The sequence below is a fragment of the Mizuhopecten yessoensis genome, unplaced genomic scaffold (assembly GCF_002113885.1).
Source record: "Mizuhopecten yessoensis strain PY_sf001 unplaced genomic scaffold, ASM211388v2 scaffold716283, whole genome shotgun sequence".
NCBI classification, from domain to species: Eukaryota; Metazoa; Mollusca; class Bivalvia; order Pectinida; family Pectinidae; genus Mizuhopecten; species Mizuhopecten yessoensis.
Genome location: NW_018480039.1, coordinates 50,269 through 65,206, shown reverse-complemented (window position 1 = coordinate 65,206; position 14,938 = coordinate 50,269). Strand labels below are relative to the sequence as shown.

General features: G+C 33.5%; 1 long non-coding RNA gene across 3 annotated transcripts; it reads right to left on the bottom strand.

Annotated features, from left to right (window-relative positions):
* Window positions 1-2,979: 2,979 nt before the first annotated feature.
* LOC110442609 lies at window positions 2,980-12,640 on the bottom strand. Of its 3 annotated transcripts, none has more exons than XR_002462033.1 (4): window positions 12,549-12,640; window positions 5,933-6,032; window positions 5,346-5,452; window positions 2,980-4,682 (listed from the first exon to the last, which is right to left on the bottom strand). It is a non-coding gene; the product is annotated as an uncharacterized LOC110442609 (long non-coding RNA). The 3 variants fall into 3 exon arrangements; XR_002462032.1 differs by lacking the exon at window positions 12,549-12,640 and adding an exon at window positions 10,220-10,301; XR_002462031.1 differs by lacking the exon at window positions 12,549-12,640 and adding an exon at window positions 7,584-7,794.
* Between the last annotated feature and the right edge of the window lie 2,298 nt (window positions 12,641-14,938).

Genomic DNA, 14,938 nt, shown 5'->3' with positions numbered 1-14,938 from the left:
ATATTTTAGTTCATGGACGTAACGCGATTGGCATACGAATTATCAAGTGTTTTAGCTTCTTATCATAATTTGCATGGACGTATTTAAATAGTATTTATTGAGTTAACTCGTCCATATCACATTCTGTTCGAGGTTAGCAGAAACAATCGTGCAGCTACATGTGTAATCATAAATACTAATCAATCTTGAATTGTTAAATGATACTTAGTGGTGCTTTTTAATAGCAAACATCATTCATACCTGTTGGTGAAATTTAGCATATTATTGAGAACAAACATTCTAGTCCCGGTACTTCTTTGATGTTTCTTAAAAATTATATTTGTTAATTCGACGATTAAATTATTAAACAATGATACATATATTGTGGTACTATGCGTTTTGCCGTTTTTGCTTTAATTATCCCACAACAATGTGATGTGGTTACAAGATTGTAGAAGAAATATTTAACTTATTAAAAAAATCCAACACACTTTGTAGCATTTGCGGAGTTGTAACAGAAAAGTATAAAGATGTCTAATATAATTTACATCTAAAAACATTATTTTATTTAAGACTAGCAAAAATCTATGCACGCCGTCATTGATAATAACGTGGCGGGAAAATGAAATTTGGACGTGTTTTTTAGTAGTCTTAAAGAGAAAAATATTTTTGTTATTTCTTGCATTACAAATGTTTTGCAATATTCTGTTACGTCTCGGCAGGTGTAACAAAATGATGTTAGAATTTTGAAAATCGGTCACTTATTTTGTCCACAATCCCAAATTTAGGAAAACCAAACAAGTGGAAAGACCGTAGTGACCTTTGACCCCCCAGAAAAAAGTTTCCCGAATTTTGCCAGTGTCCGATTTTTTTTGGGGACATAAAGGACACCCCAATATTGCCAAAAATACATAAAACTAATTTGTTGCAGTTAGTTTTAGGTTTGGCTATTTTTTTACGTAATTTGATTAGCCTATACGTTGATATAGACAATACCGTAGAAGATAAAAAACATATAGCTGGAAATTCTGCCAATCTAAAATAACGGCCTTCTTGGTAATAATATTATACATACAATGACGTCACATCATTAAGATTTTCGTTCATTCTATTTTCTGTTCAGTACCAAGAACATAAACAAACGCAACCACGATAGTAGTCAATAATGATCTTTCAAAACACGTTCATGTAAGTTTTGATAGCTTTGAACACAAAATTAAAATAATGATATAGTAATGATGTGCAACATTATTCCCGTAGATTTAAGGTTTGTAAATGTGTTCATATGTAAGTACAAATGTAGGGGAATTAAAACATGAAGTGCAACAAAATTGTGATTCACTGACGTAGTGATACGAAAATCCGTATGTATCATACATGTAATTATATTTGTGATACTCACAAATATCTTGGTGCTATATCCTTTAAGTTTGAACTCACGCGACACTTAATTTACTCATATCGTGGTACCTTAATTAAACCTAATATGAAAACCTACCTAAACGAAATTGGGTTCTGTATTGGGACATAACGTTATAATATATTGAGATTATATATCTACCTGATACCTGTATATAATTATCAATATTTATCATTTACCTGTCTATAATAACCACTCCGTGCCGAGCACTTCTTCTATAGTAACATTATACCTGTTTTTAAGTACCAATCCGTGTCCTTTACCTCTTTATAATAACCTCTCCTTGTCGTATACCTGACTAAAGCTAACACCATTATGTCTGTTTTTAATTAACTACCCTTGCCGTACACTTTTTTTGTAGTTATTAACATTAAACATGTCAATAATTACCTATCCGTGTCCTTTACCTCTCTGTAATAACCCCTCCTTGTCGTATACCTGGCTATAGCTATCAACTTTACACCCGATTATAATAATCTATCCCTGTATATAATAACCCCTCCGAGCCGTATAGTTGTACTAATAGACATTATGTGTGTTTTTAATTAGCCATCCATGCTGTACGCTTTTTTGTAGTTATCAACAGTATACATGTCCATAAATACCAATCAGTAACTTAATTATGTCTGTATGTTATCCGGTACGTTGTATACGTCTTTGTATTACCTGTCCGTACATTATGCATGTATATAATTACCAGTCGGTATCTTAAACACGTCCATTGTAACCTTTTAATTATGCAAACTAACAATGCCTCGGGAAATAATGTTCCTACCTTTTTACACGTGCTTGTTTAAGATGGACTTAAGTAATTAAAGTTAAAATAGTATCGGGAGTATTTCACTTGTCGCCAAATACAGAGTGGATTGTAAGTTAGTGTGTGTTTGATGTAAACTAATACATTTTTGTTTTTTTTGTGTATATGTGCTTTCTTGTTACACACTGACATGTGCACATAAACGAGTAAACATTCTATCAGAAAGAATGTATTTGAGAAATAGAAGTGATGCAATGAGATCAGGGTAGATTCATCTAAAGTGAAAGAGGTGTTTACGTGTTTGTACGTTACAGAAAATTGAAATATATGATAAGAGCAAAAAGCAAATCACATGAATGTGGAGCAGAAAAACAAACTATTCAGTAATCGGCATTGTCAATATTCTGTTGTATTAACGACGCTAGCTTAATTGCTTAAGAATAAGAATTGATAAAGTACAAATGTATATACATCATATAATATTTCTAATAACTTACTTTTTGTCTTAGAATATACCATGGTTTGATATGCCACCTTCCACCGGTTGAAATGGCTCGACGTGCACAAATCCTGCCAATGTGTATTACATTTACCTATACAGTTTACTTATATCATACATATATCATTGATATCAGCTAACGTGTGACTACTAGAATATACACACAAATAGGAAACGTTGGCTGAAAAATAAATTTTGCTTAATTTAAAGAAAACATAGTGTTTCTCTTTTTGTCAATGAAGCTATGAACAGTCCTGGAACTGAAGAAAATGTGTAAACCGGTCATGTGGTAGAAGTTTGAAAAAATAAAATAATAGTAATGCCTCTAGTACAAAATGCACCTTTATTATTTAAAGTCAAGTAACAGAAAATAAAGTAAGAAAGAAAGTACTTCCAAATAATCGACGAATCTTATTGAACACAATCCGTAATAATAGCTGGAGTATTACTGCGGAATCATACGAGATAAATATTGAGGAAAACATATCGATTTTATATTGTAATACTAATCAAGTCGACATTCGTATTTTGAAGCTTGATATACATCTGAACAATCCCGTTAAAGCTGAAGTAAAGTATATGGCTAAACTTTTGTTACTTCTCTCTGTATTCTGACAACATATCAATAAAGCTGGAGACACAAGTGACATGTATACAAATTCGTTCTGTTTTTATAGAAAATAACATGTATAATGCTGAAGAAAAATAGGGTTCACATTTGCTATCGTTATATACAATAAAAGTTAATAGATTTATACATTAATTGTATAGCCGATATATGAACAAACTGCCTTGATTCGTTATAAAAAAAACCATAAAACATAAAACATTCAGAGTTGAGAAATCATATACCATGTCCTTTTCCTTTCTCCCTATGGTCAGTACATTTGCACCTCTGGATGAGATATATACACCTTTGTGGCGGATTTTTACAACCCCACTATGGCTAAAGGTCATAATTAGATAATTAGCAAAACAGTGTGTATTGATGTACATTTTGTAATCTAGATTATGTAAATTAACTTGTGATCAAATGTATGTCATGTAATAATTTGTCATTAAATGTCACCTTCGGTGGCCATTTTCAACTTCAATTTGCTGTTGGGTTATCTTTGAGTTGAAGGAGCATAAAAGGCAGCTAATTTATTAGCTTAATTTATGCCTTGAAAAACTCAAAGAAACCTATTGATCTCAGTTCATGATTATACTCCCAAATCATTAGGGAATTAATTTTTAAATTATGTTAGTATGATTTTATATTAAAAAGTAGGCATTTCAAATTCAAATTATTTTATATAATCGGATTAGAAACTTTTCCTCTAATTTGATTGGTCAAGCCATATTAGGGAACAATCTTAACACGCATGCGCACTTTGTAGCGTCACTTCCAGCTTAAGCAGAAAAAAGTTTGCGTTCAGCCTCCACGAGAGAACTTTATTTATCTTATAAATAGTTAAACAGTATCTTATACAGCAGTTTACGGGATCAAATTTAAACCCACCCTCTTTCCACCCTTCTAAAAAATTTCATTTCTTCATTTTGGGCGGATTTTTACAACCCCACTATGGCTAAAGGTCATAATTAGATAATTAGCAAAACAGTGTGTATTGATGTACATTTTGTAATCTAGATTATGTAAATTAACTTGTGATAAAATGTATGTCATGTAATAATTTGTCATTAAATGTCACCTTCGGTGGCCATTTTCAACTTCAATTTGCTGTTGGGTTATCTTTGAGTTGAAGGTGCATAAAGTATGTTTATAGTAAACCTTTTAATTCAAATGAATAATACCAATTCATAGTTACATTACAAAGAAAAAATACAACATTATAAAAAGTACATGCATTCATTTATCACCGTTTGTATCTGTGTTTAAATTAAGTACAATAAAGTTATCAAAATAATGCATCTCTCGTTAACATTATCAAGAAGTTAAGAAATCACTTTTTTTTGTGTGATATTACAACGTAAGATGTGTATCCAAGCGAGATATGGATCATTAACTATGCTGATACGTGCTGCCCCTGAAATGGAAAAAAGGTGATGAATTATAACAATAAATTAGCATCTGAAACCTGAAGATATTCCTGATGTCTGCCAAAATACAAATATAAATCTTTTCCTAAACTTCATACTTTGTTAATACGATTTTGCATCATCAACTGTAAACTTTTATTTGAAATGTATGTTTTCTTTAGAGTTATTAAAATATGTTTGTGTTTCGTATCTTTTATATTCAAAATAGGCGTAACAATTCTAGTGATACTGTTATACTTGCAAAGGATCAATTTTTATTCGCATTGCTGGATCTTTCATGTTGCGTCGTTTTCGTATAAAAAGATGAAATATTTTCAATAAATCTATGTTTTATCTTTAATTCTACATTTATCATGGTTTGATTGCCTAATCCTAAATATTTATGACGTTGATGATTTGTATTCTACGTTGAAAACTAACGCTCAATAATAGCCGTTATACATAAACATAAGCATTATATTAAAACATTGCAATGACGCGTTACGGTAATAAAATAAATTGGGCTCGAATTCGTGATAAAAGAAAGTATAGGCCTGTATCTGTTCTATATTTTCCTTGTGGTTTGAATTTGTTCGCGAAATATCAATGTATTAACTTTAATTTCGTTTTCAAAGCACCAGATCTCCAAGATATGAAAACACTGAACTTACATTTTGTGTTTCCTACGTGCTACATTTGTCCCCAAAGCGGAAAATAACGCATACAAATGCCTATCCCGATGACTCCTGTGACAATACCGATGATAGCCCCACTGTTTCTACAATAAACAAGTAATGTTATCGAATAAGTCTATGCTCGATATTTCATTTCACCACATTTAATTTAAAGCAACCAAAAGGATGAGACAGCAGGCAAAACTGGCTCCAAGAATACAGGTGGTCACCTATTGCCCTATGAAACCTTTTTGAGTAAGGACTAAGTGGATAGTTGATATCAGCAGAAAGGAAATCTAATTTCTGATGCATACAATTGAGGTAATTTGTGTGTCGGTCGCTACCACTACTACATTTGAATACTGAGATACTTTACTAGATAGGATTGCATCAAGATTTGGTTTTACATAAACATAACCTGGTGCACTGTTTTTCAAATTTGACCTTTTAACTTCGATGCTATGGAAGGCAGGGCATTTCCAATGGGGTCCTTCAATATGTATGTGACATCAATCGAACCAGGATTTTCTTTCAATGAGCAATGCACTGAATTGTTTCCGAGTTCGAAGAGTCTAGCAACTTACAAGCCGCCCGTTGACGCTCCCCCGGTACTGCCACCGCCATAGTAGTAGCCAGAGCGGTAGTATCTGACTGAACGTCCTCCACTACGGCGTCCATCAACATCTGCAAACCAGAACAGAACAGTTAGAATTCAGAGCCACCACACACAGACTATCCAGTGTATGAAACTGACCGATAAACAAATCTGCCAATCAAACGAGTTGTTGTGGAATAAAATTATATTATTCCTATAAAGTGTCTTCTGATCTATCGACGCACGATGTGTTTGAACATTTACAATATCATTACATATATATCCACGTGATTCTATACATATTTATGTCTTGAATATAGACAAGTGGCAAAATTAGTTGTGATCAATTTAAATCCAGCTTTAATTACTGTCCAAACGAGATTAACAGAAGGAAATAGTGCAGCGAGACGTTTTTATTAACTATTGACCTACCTTACCGCTGTATGGCTTAGTATGCTCTTCAATATGTGTGCTATTATACATTGTATGTAGTTATACTGTATGTTTGGTGCAAATTGACTCAGTTGTGGACATAAAGCAATGTGAATTTCAATAATTTGTTTTGAAATTATGTGTCAGTTATCTCCCTTTTAACGTAGGTTTACAAAAAGCACAAATATTATAATAATTATAATGACTTCATTTCGCCTCATTATTGTACAAAATATAAACACTAGTTATACATGGGAGACACACGGTAGTGTTAACGTTGTCATCGTCAAACTCCACAACAAAGAATCGATGATAAAATAAAGATAATGATAAATGTCGATTAAGTATATCAAAATGTCAATAATACTATTTCTGCACGTACCATATAGTTACTTAAAATAATGTCTGTACAAGCTTAGGAACACATCATCACAATAGATAACATAATTATGTATTGGTAACGCCTAGGATAGACTATATGTAGTAGACTCGGCTGTCTTCCATCTTTGAAACTACCAGGCATATTATAATACATCCTGTAATGGTGTGTAATGTAATATATGTGTCAAATAGGCTCCATGAAGTACTTCAAAACAAATATCAACATATCAGACAAAGTTATGAAGCGTAACCGGAAAGTGACATAAATCATACGAACACAACTTCAATAAGTAGTAGCAACATTTTAATCGCCAGTATCGTCAGAACTATATTGAAACCCTAAGTAAATAACATTTGAGGGTGTGCTTTATATATTCAGTGACACTCACTATGCAACACTATATTCTCATGTATATTCCTTTTGTCGTCTTTGTACATTTTCTCCAATAATCTACTTAATAAGTATTGAGGTAACGGTTCAAGATCACTTCAGTTTCTACGTTTAAACTTAGCTATTTTGAATTACATGTAATGTGCTGGTTTGTTGGTCATGTTGTTGTATCATGGTAGATAACTCTGTTCAACTTATATTTCACACTTCCTCTTTTGTAGCCCCGTTTTTTCTTATATATATAATAGTTACATTATTGTTTTAGTTTCAAGCTGAAACAAGTTTTGAATCATATAAAATACATGCGGGATATCTGCAGTTGTATTTAACGCATTGTGTTTCTGGGACAAGGATTGGCAAAACAGTGATTTAGTTCCCTGGTGTCCGTAATACTTGGTGTGATATCATACTATAAGGTGTATGATGTTAGACATACCTGTAACAAGCAGAAGCATAAGCAGAACCAGCAGATAACCAGCGTTATAACGTCCCATCCTGATTTTCCACAGTAGGATGATTAGAGTAGAACGAACTCCTACCTATCTATAGGTTTTCAGTTGTTACGTTGTGTACAATCGCTTCAGTGGTTACTGTACGTAATAACCCACACGTAAGGTAATGGTTGGCTGGGTTACAGGTTACAAATGTCTGAAATACACACATGCTATGCTAATATGGGTCACAGAACACAGAGATGTGTATGTGTGCTGTGACCAATATCAGTATAGCATGTGTAATTCAGACATTTGTAAAGAACCCCTGTAAATGGATAAAGGAATTTAAGTGAAAGGTTTTGAAGCAGAAGAAGTAACTAAATATGACTTATATATTTTACGCTTATTCATCATTATTGATACTTCAGATAAATACATGTGTCTATACCCGTCTTAAAACGAGTTAATCGCTTACTCCAATTAACTGAACAATGCGATATTAATTATTCCTGTCGTGGCAGGTACAGTATAGGCATCCAGATTTTCAGATTTTATTTCCAACACTCAGACACTTGAAAATGTGTAACATGAGGTATATGTACATGAATTCATATACTAAATTATGACAGGATGGACAGGTGCATGCATGTATATGAAGATATTGATATATATATATATATATGCATGATAACATGTTGTAAAAATAACTTTTTCGTAATTAGACACAGCAATGCATACATATATTTAGATAGCCACGCATATAACCAGACCTTTGCATATACATATATATGCACATCCATACGCATACAATGCATACCAACAAACAGACGCCTACATATATACGCGCATACACACATATATTCACAAACATATGACTACATCCCAGATACATACACACACACGCACATATGCATGCATTTCCGTATCCAAAATACTCACATAGTCAACTATTTTACACATTGATTTGTACATATCATTGATATGGACCCATAATGTATTTCAATATTATGGACCTATAGAAGCAACAAGTAATAGTATTATGCTTTAGCTTAAAGTAAAGGAATACATTTCTTTAGAAAAATTGATAATCCTTTCAGAATTTGTTCGTGACATATTGACAAAAGACCTTTCATTTTATTTTCATTTGGATTTGTACGATAGTAATTTGGAACGTATTTTCTTTGTAAATTTTTCACTTCCACATTACTACAAGTAAAAAGATAATGAAATTCATTTCCAATGTTTTCAAGGCAAAAGTTACATATCCTATCTACTTTTGGAATATTCTGCCACCTCCCAGTCTCAATGGGAAATTTCCAATTACTCGTACGTAGTTTGGTAATAGGTAGTCTTATTTTATTTTATTTTCTGACAATTTTATCAAATATTTTTCAAAACCGAATTCACATTTGAACATTGAGTAGAACTCTCCTCTCGACGAATTATGAACTTCGGAAAACCAATTTTGTATAAATTGATCTCGAAGTCTTTGTTTAAGGTGATTTTTCAAGAACATATTATTCATACATATCTTATTTTCAAAAATGTATAAAAAAAACCAGGTTCATCAAAAAACCCTTTAACTTTACTAACCCATTTAAAAAAATATGATTCAGTGTCGTGTAAATTAAGTGCCAATCTCAACAATATACTGCTGAGTTTACTTTCATTACGCGTATCGATTAAATTATTCCAGAAACGTGCCATTCTAAGTTTAATATTTATTAGGAGTGCTAGATCTGATTTTTAAAATTCTCTTACTGAATTTCAGATGCGTCTGCTCTAGCGTTTTCAAATTTTCAAAACCCCACACTTCTGAGCCGTGTAGTAATATTAGCTCTACAACAGAATCAAAAAGCTTAATTTGTATGTCCATCGGAAGCGCATGATTCCGATTTTTTTTTGTAAAGTGCAAATAATGATTTTTGAGCTTGATCAATCAGTTTTTTTAAACCAAAGCTATATGTTTACTGAATATACAAGGAGTAGAGCAATTTGTTGTTTTAACGGTTTAATACCCATTTTGCTATGCAATTCTTTCTTTATCTTGTTTTCCTGGGAAACAATAACTATTTCCAAAGCTCCATAGTGATTTCACTCCCGTGAATGATAGGAATTTCGTACACCCTTTTGTTGCACTGGACAGTCATATACAAAACTGCAATGAGATATATGATTTCTCTCAATCATACACTCCATTCTGTACGTATCTGTAACGCATAGGAGAGTTTCAAATCGACACTGAATTCAACGGTTCAGTTGAGCCGACAGAAATTCAAATATCCCTTTTTTCTAAAACAAACTGTATATGCAACCGTTTCAGCATGCACGTAACACTTTTTTAAAACAGCAATTCACTGCTAACGCCAAAACAATTCAATTTGTAACCTTATAAAGAGTTCTGTAGACATCCTCTCCACTCCGCTGTATTCATTACGTATATAACAAGCTTAAGGACACTTTGTTATTGATCTTTCATATGTAGGATATCCACAATTGTGTTGAACGTATTGTGTTTCTATGGTAAGAATCGAAAATCCAAATAATCGTGTTCTGGTTGTCTGTTACACTTGACGCTATATAATAATTGATGGTATGTTAAGTTAAATATAGAAGATCTCGTGTGTCTAAAACATACCTGTGATAAGCAGGAGCATGATACCAACCAGCAGGTAACCAACCTTACTACGTCCCATCCTGAGTGATATTAAAATTCTTTGAACAGGTAGTGTCCGTGATTACGTCATCGACAAGTAAGGTATAGGTAGGTTGTGTACTCGAATTTCCGTGACGTAGATGTAGCATTTTATTGCTTATTACTAATAACTTAGGACGATTGGGAAATATTTGTATTCTTCATCAAACGAGTAAATCGCTTACTAAATGACCAAGCAAAATGTTAAAGCAAATGTTCCCTATTCTGGCGGGTATGTGCAACAGACGCTATACTTTTCTTCCTCCTCAAACGAGTAAATCGCTTACTAAATGACCAACCAAAATGTTAAATCAAATGTTTCCTATCCTGGCGGGTATATGCTACAAACGCTTTGTCTACAGCAGATAAATGGAGCAGAGGATGATATGGTTGAAAGGTACATACACCATGTAGTTCTATTTTGTTATCTTTGTCTTGTTCGTCTGGGCATGAAAGAATTTTTTTCTTTTATTAGTCGCCATAATTAGCTCACATAATTGTTGTTCTCGTTTTGAGGTCAATGGGGTAAAGCATTATTAATACTGTGAAAGAGTACTACTATCAGGATAGCCCGAATTTCCTCTGGCCCTGACACCGGACTTAGACATTGCCACACCAGACATCCATCTTTCAAAATGTCTAAGTCAGGTGTCAGGGCCAGAGGTAACTCGGGCTACTAAATATATCAGGACTTTCTTGACCTGGACAGTTGAGATGTCATTCAACTTCGAAACTTTTCCGTATATGATATACAACGATCCAAGCAAGTCGACAGATATATAGATACTATTCTCAAATTATATTTGTAACGTTATAAAGGGTTATATTGATAATTACCTCCTCCTCTTGTGTTTCTTCATAGGTTCAGCATAACTTCAGATACACATTTTCATTCTTTTGATCTTTTGAAAGTAAATGAACGGAATGGTCATATGGTACAGTACTAGGATTACTTCGGCACTGTGCATCGACAAACAAATCCTGAAAATTTGCTTTCTTTTCTCATATATTTAGCAAACAATTGAAATGTGGGTTTTTTTCGATTTTTTTTAAACGTTCCTTAAAAGTAATGGAATATTCGAGTGCTCAAATCGCTACGAGCACTATCCTACATACCTATCCAAAGTCGTTATAACACGTATGGCAATAATAAGGGTTAAGAATAATTAAGAATAAAAGGTGAGAATAATTGGAATCCTTATAGAGTTATCAAGAGAATATGAACCCTAAAAATGTGATCAGGGGAATGTGAACCCTTGGAAGGAATATCAGACGGATATAAACCCTGCGAAGGGGATTCAATAAATGTGAGCCCTAGGAGGGGTGGGAACTATGATACTCAAGGAGGGGTATAAGGAGAATGTTACCTCTGATGAGGGTATTCAGAAATTTAAGCGTTTGAGGGGATGTCGAGAACCTCTGGAGGGGATATCAGGGAAATATATACATTTAGAGGAGGAATCAGTGTAACATAAATTTCAGTGTGAAATATTGGGGAAATATTAACATACATTCGTAACAATACCGGGTGAATGGGAACCCTGGGGTATATAAGGAAAATGTGAACACAACGCGCGAGGCTTTTAAAAGAAAATTTACTACTTTTTGGGATATGGCATATCTATGTCGTTTTCGTGCACGTTAAATACTCCTACACAAATATCACATATCTGTTCAGCCAAAGTTATGTATCTCAACCGCATGGTGACACAAACCATACTAATACAGGTTCAGTTAGTTATAGCTCCGGTGTAATCAACCGTAACGTCAGAGTTTATCAGAGGTAAAGAAAAGCCCTTTACAAGTGAGCCTTGCAGGTGTGCGCAATATATTCAGTAACACTCTTTGTGTGTGACTTTATTCGAACATGTTCTTTCCGTCTTCTATGTGTATTTTCTCCTGAAACCTACTCAATATGTATTTGGTCAAGGCTTCAGAATCCCCTAATGCGTTACCTTTTACCTTCTTTTGAATAATTCTATGTGGCGTTTTTTTCCTCTTTGCCTTTTTATGGTAGACCACTCCGTCATACTTCCTCCTTCGTAGCCTGTTTTATTGACTTGTATAATAAGTGATGTGTTTTCAGTTTCAAGCTGCAGCATGTTGTGATTCTGATATAATACCTGTAGTATATCTGCCATTGTGTTTAATGTGTTGTGTTGTTTTTCTGACTTGACAAAACGGTGATCGGATTCCTTAATTGGTGCTTGACATACCGTTGGTAGTATACATGTATGTTAGATAAATAAGAAGTCGTGTATCTAAACCTTACCTGTGACAAGCAGGAGCATCAGAACAACCAGCAGATAGCCACACTTATAACGTCCCATTCTGATTGATATAAATGTGTTTGCCTTTCAAACAAGTAGTATGTAACTGCCATACACACGTAAGGTAATGGTTGACTGGGTACTAATAATCAGTCTAATTCATTGATTCCTTTAAATAGTTTCTTCTGAAGAAAACAATATATTAAGTATTTTTTAAATATGCTGAACTTCCTATTATCATTTCAATTAAACAGACCTGAAGGTCTAATAGGTGAACTGATAGCAAAATGTAGGATATAATACAGTAACCAGTGTAAAGTCAAACGAGAATACGACGTTGGGAAGTAATTGGCTAAAACAGTATGCTTTCCAGTTGCACATAGAATTTAACAGAGCGTAACACTTATAACCTTAATTACACTCATTCGTGGTTAGGATTAAATGTCTTTCGCTTCTGATAAACAGCTAGTTTTACGGACAAAATGTAATGACCAAATTGAAGTGTAAAATAAAGTAATTGTACAATGTCTGAAAATGTCGTCCTAGTTCGTGAAATAGATGTCATTTGTGAGATTAGAAACATTTGAAGAGGCTATGGGTGAAATATTTCATCTACAGTCAAGACCTGGAAAAGTGGCATGCTTATAATATCTCTCCATCCATTCTGTAATTCAATGTTGATGTATATTCCTTGAATGACTAGATAAACGCTTTTGTTACTTTCATTTCGATTCCATTCCCCAGTCTCTGCAAAAAAACCACCACACAAACAATTCACATCACTGCAATTATGCAGTATGAAAAATGTATCAACAGACCGTTTTGAGTTTGAATCTTTTAAAATAGATGGCTGATCGTTTATAGGAAGCTAACACACCACTGATCATCTCGTTACCTATAGCGATAATGGTAATCGTCTTGGAAATACACTCATACAGTTGTCCGAATGAATTTTGAGCGAAATCAGCTGATCTTGCGCCAGATATTCTCTGCATGCAATACCATATTTTCTTTTGTTTTGGTATTTCCAAAACATTCTTATCTTTTTGTTCTAATCAATTAAGTATTACGTGGTCTAATGGCAGTGTTGCTCGTAGCACTATTTTTCAATTAATATTAGGTATATCTGTTTTACCGTTAACATTACTTTATTTGAAATGAAACCTCAGATATTTGTCTAGCTATTCCTCGTGCCTATTTGAATGTGGAATGATAACCTTGTAATATTTGGAATATGTCAACTTGTTGAATCAGTCGGTTAGCTAACCTATCACAGGCGATCCCTTTTATTGTTCACTGTTAGTAACAGTCCTTCTAAACTCTTCTTATACATCTCTATCCATATTCTTTTTGCTAGAAAATGATATATATAGCTTTCAACAAAAATAATGTAACAGTTTACTTGTGGATTTTTTGGCGTCCCCTATTAAAGCATATAAAATACCATGGTACATTTTGGATGAGAATGTCGGTGTCTTCGTCATTATCAATTGTTTACACAAAACCGAGGACTTCAGTCACTTAAAATACTATTTTATACAACAAAAACCATTATATGACACTTAAATCTTAATAAAAAGACCGCCAATGATATGCAATAGGCGATGAGTCACATTTACTTCCTACACTCTACAGTCATTTCATCATGCATCAAACTGGGTCTCTCTTTATCTAAAAACCTATTTGACAATCTTTCTATCTTTATTTATTTACTTATTTTTTATTTGACTCGATTTTTTTGTTTTATTATATTTGTATTCTCAGCAATATTTTATCATTATCGACATGTCTCTAACTTAACCAAATCATGGCTTGCAATTGGTAATGTAAATATAACATTGATCCCCTTTATAATACCGATTCTGCGCTGCAGACTAGTGTGGAGTATGAGGGCATTGCTGTCCATCATTCAAGCAAACAATACAAACTTAATATTGGTTTTCCATTAAAGTATTTTTTAATAAATTTGCTGTTGTATAGTTGTTATAAAACATATCACAACTAATGGAGAACAAAACGTCTGGAACGAGAAAATTAATTAAGTGCGCGCAGCTACTGAGCATAAGTGTCACTCGACTCCTTCAGTTTTATAATTTACATAAACCCTTTTATTTCCTTGTTAAGCACAACCAACAGATAAAACAGTAGCCCAATTATCACATGAAGACCACTTGTGTTGTCGGTATATCAACAAACACACACCACTATAGCGTACATACGCTAGCCGCTCAATGTCGCGAGCGAGATCGCCTTTGTATGTAGCATTGCATCACACATATATTTAAGATATATTTGATGCGAAGCATCAATGTTTTGGCAAAATCGTTGCGTATGATGATTTTAATTCCTTTTGTCAAACAACAATACCTAAAAAGAGCTACAAGTTACAACA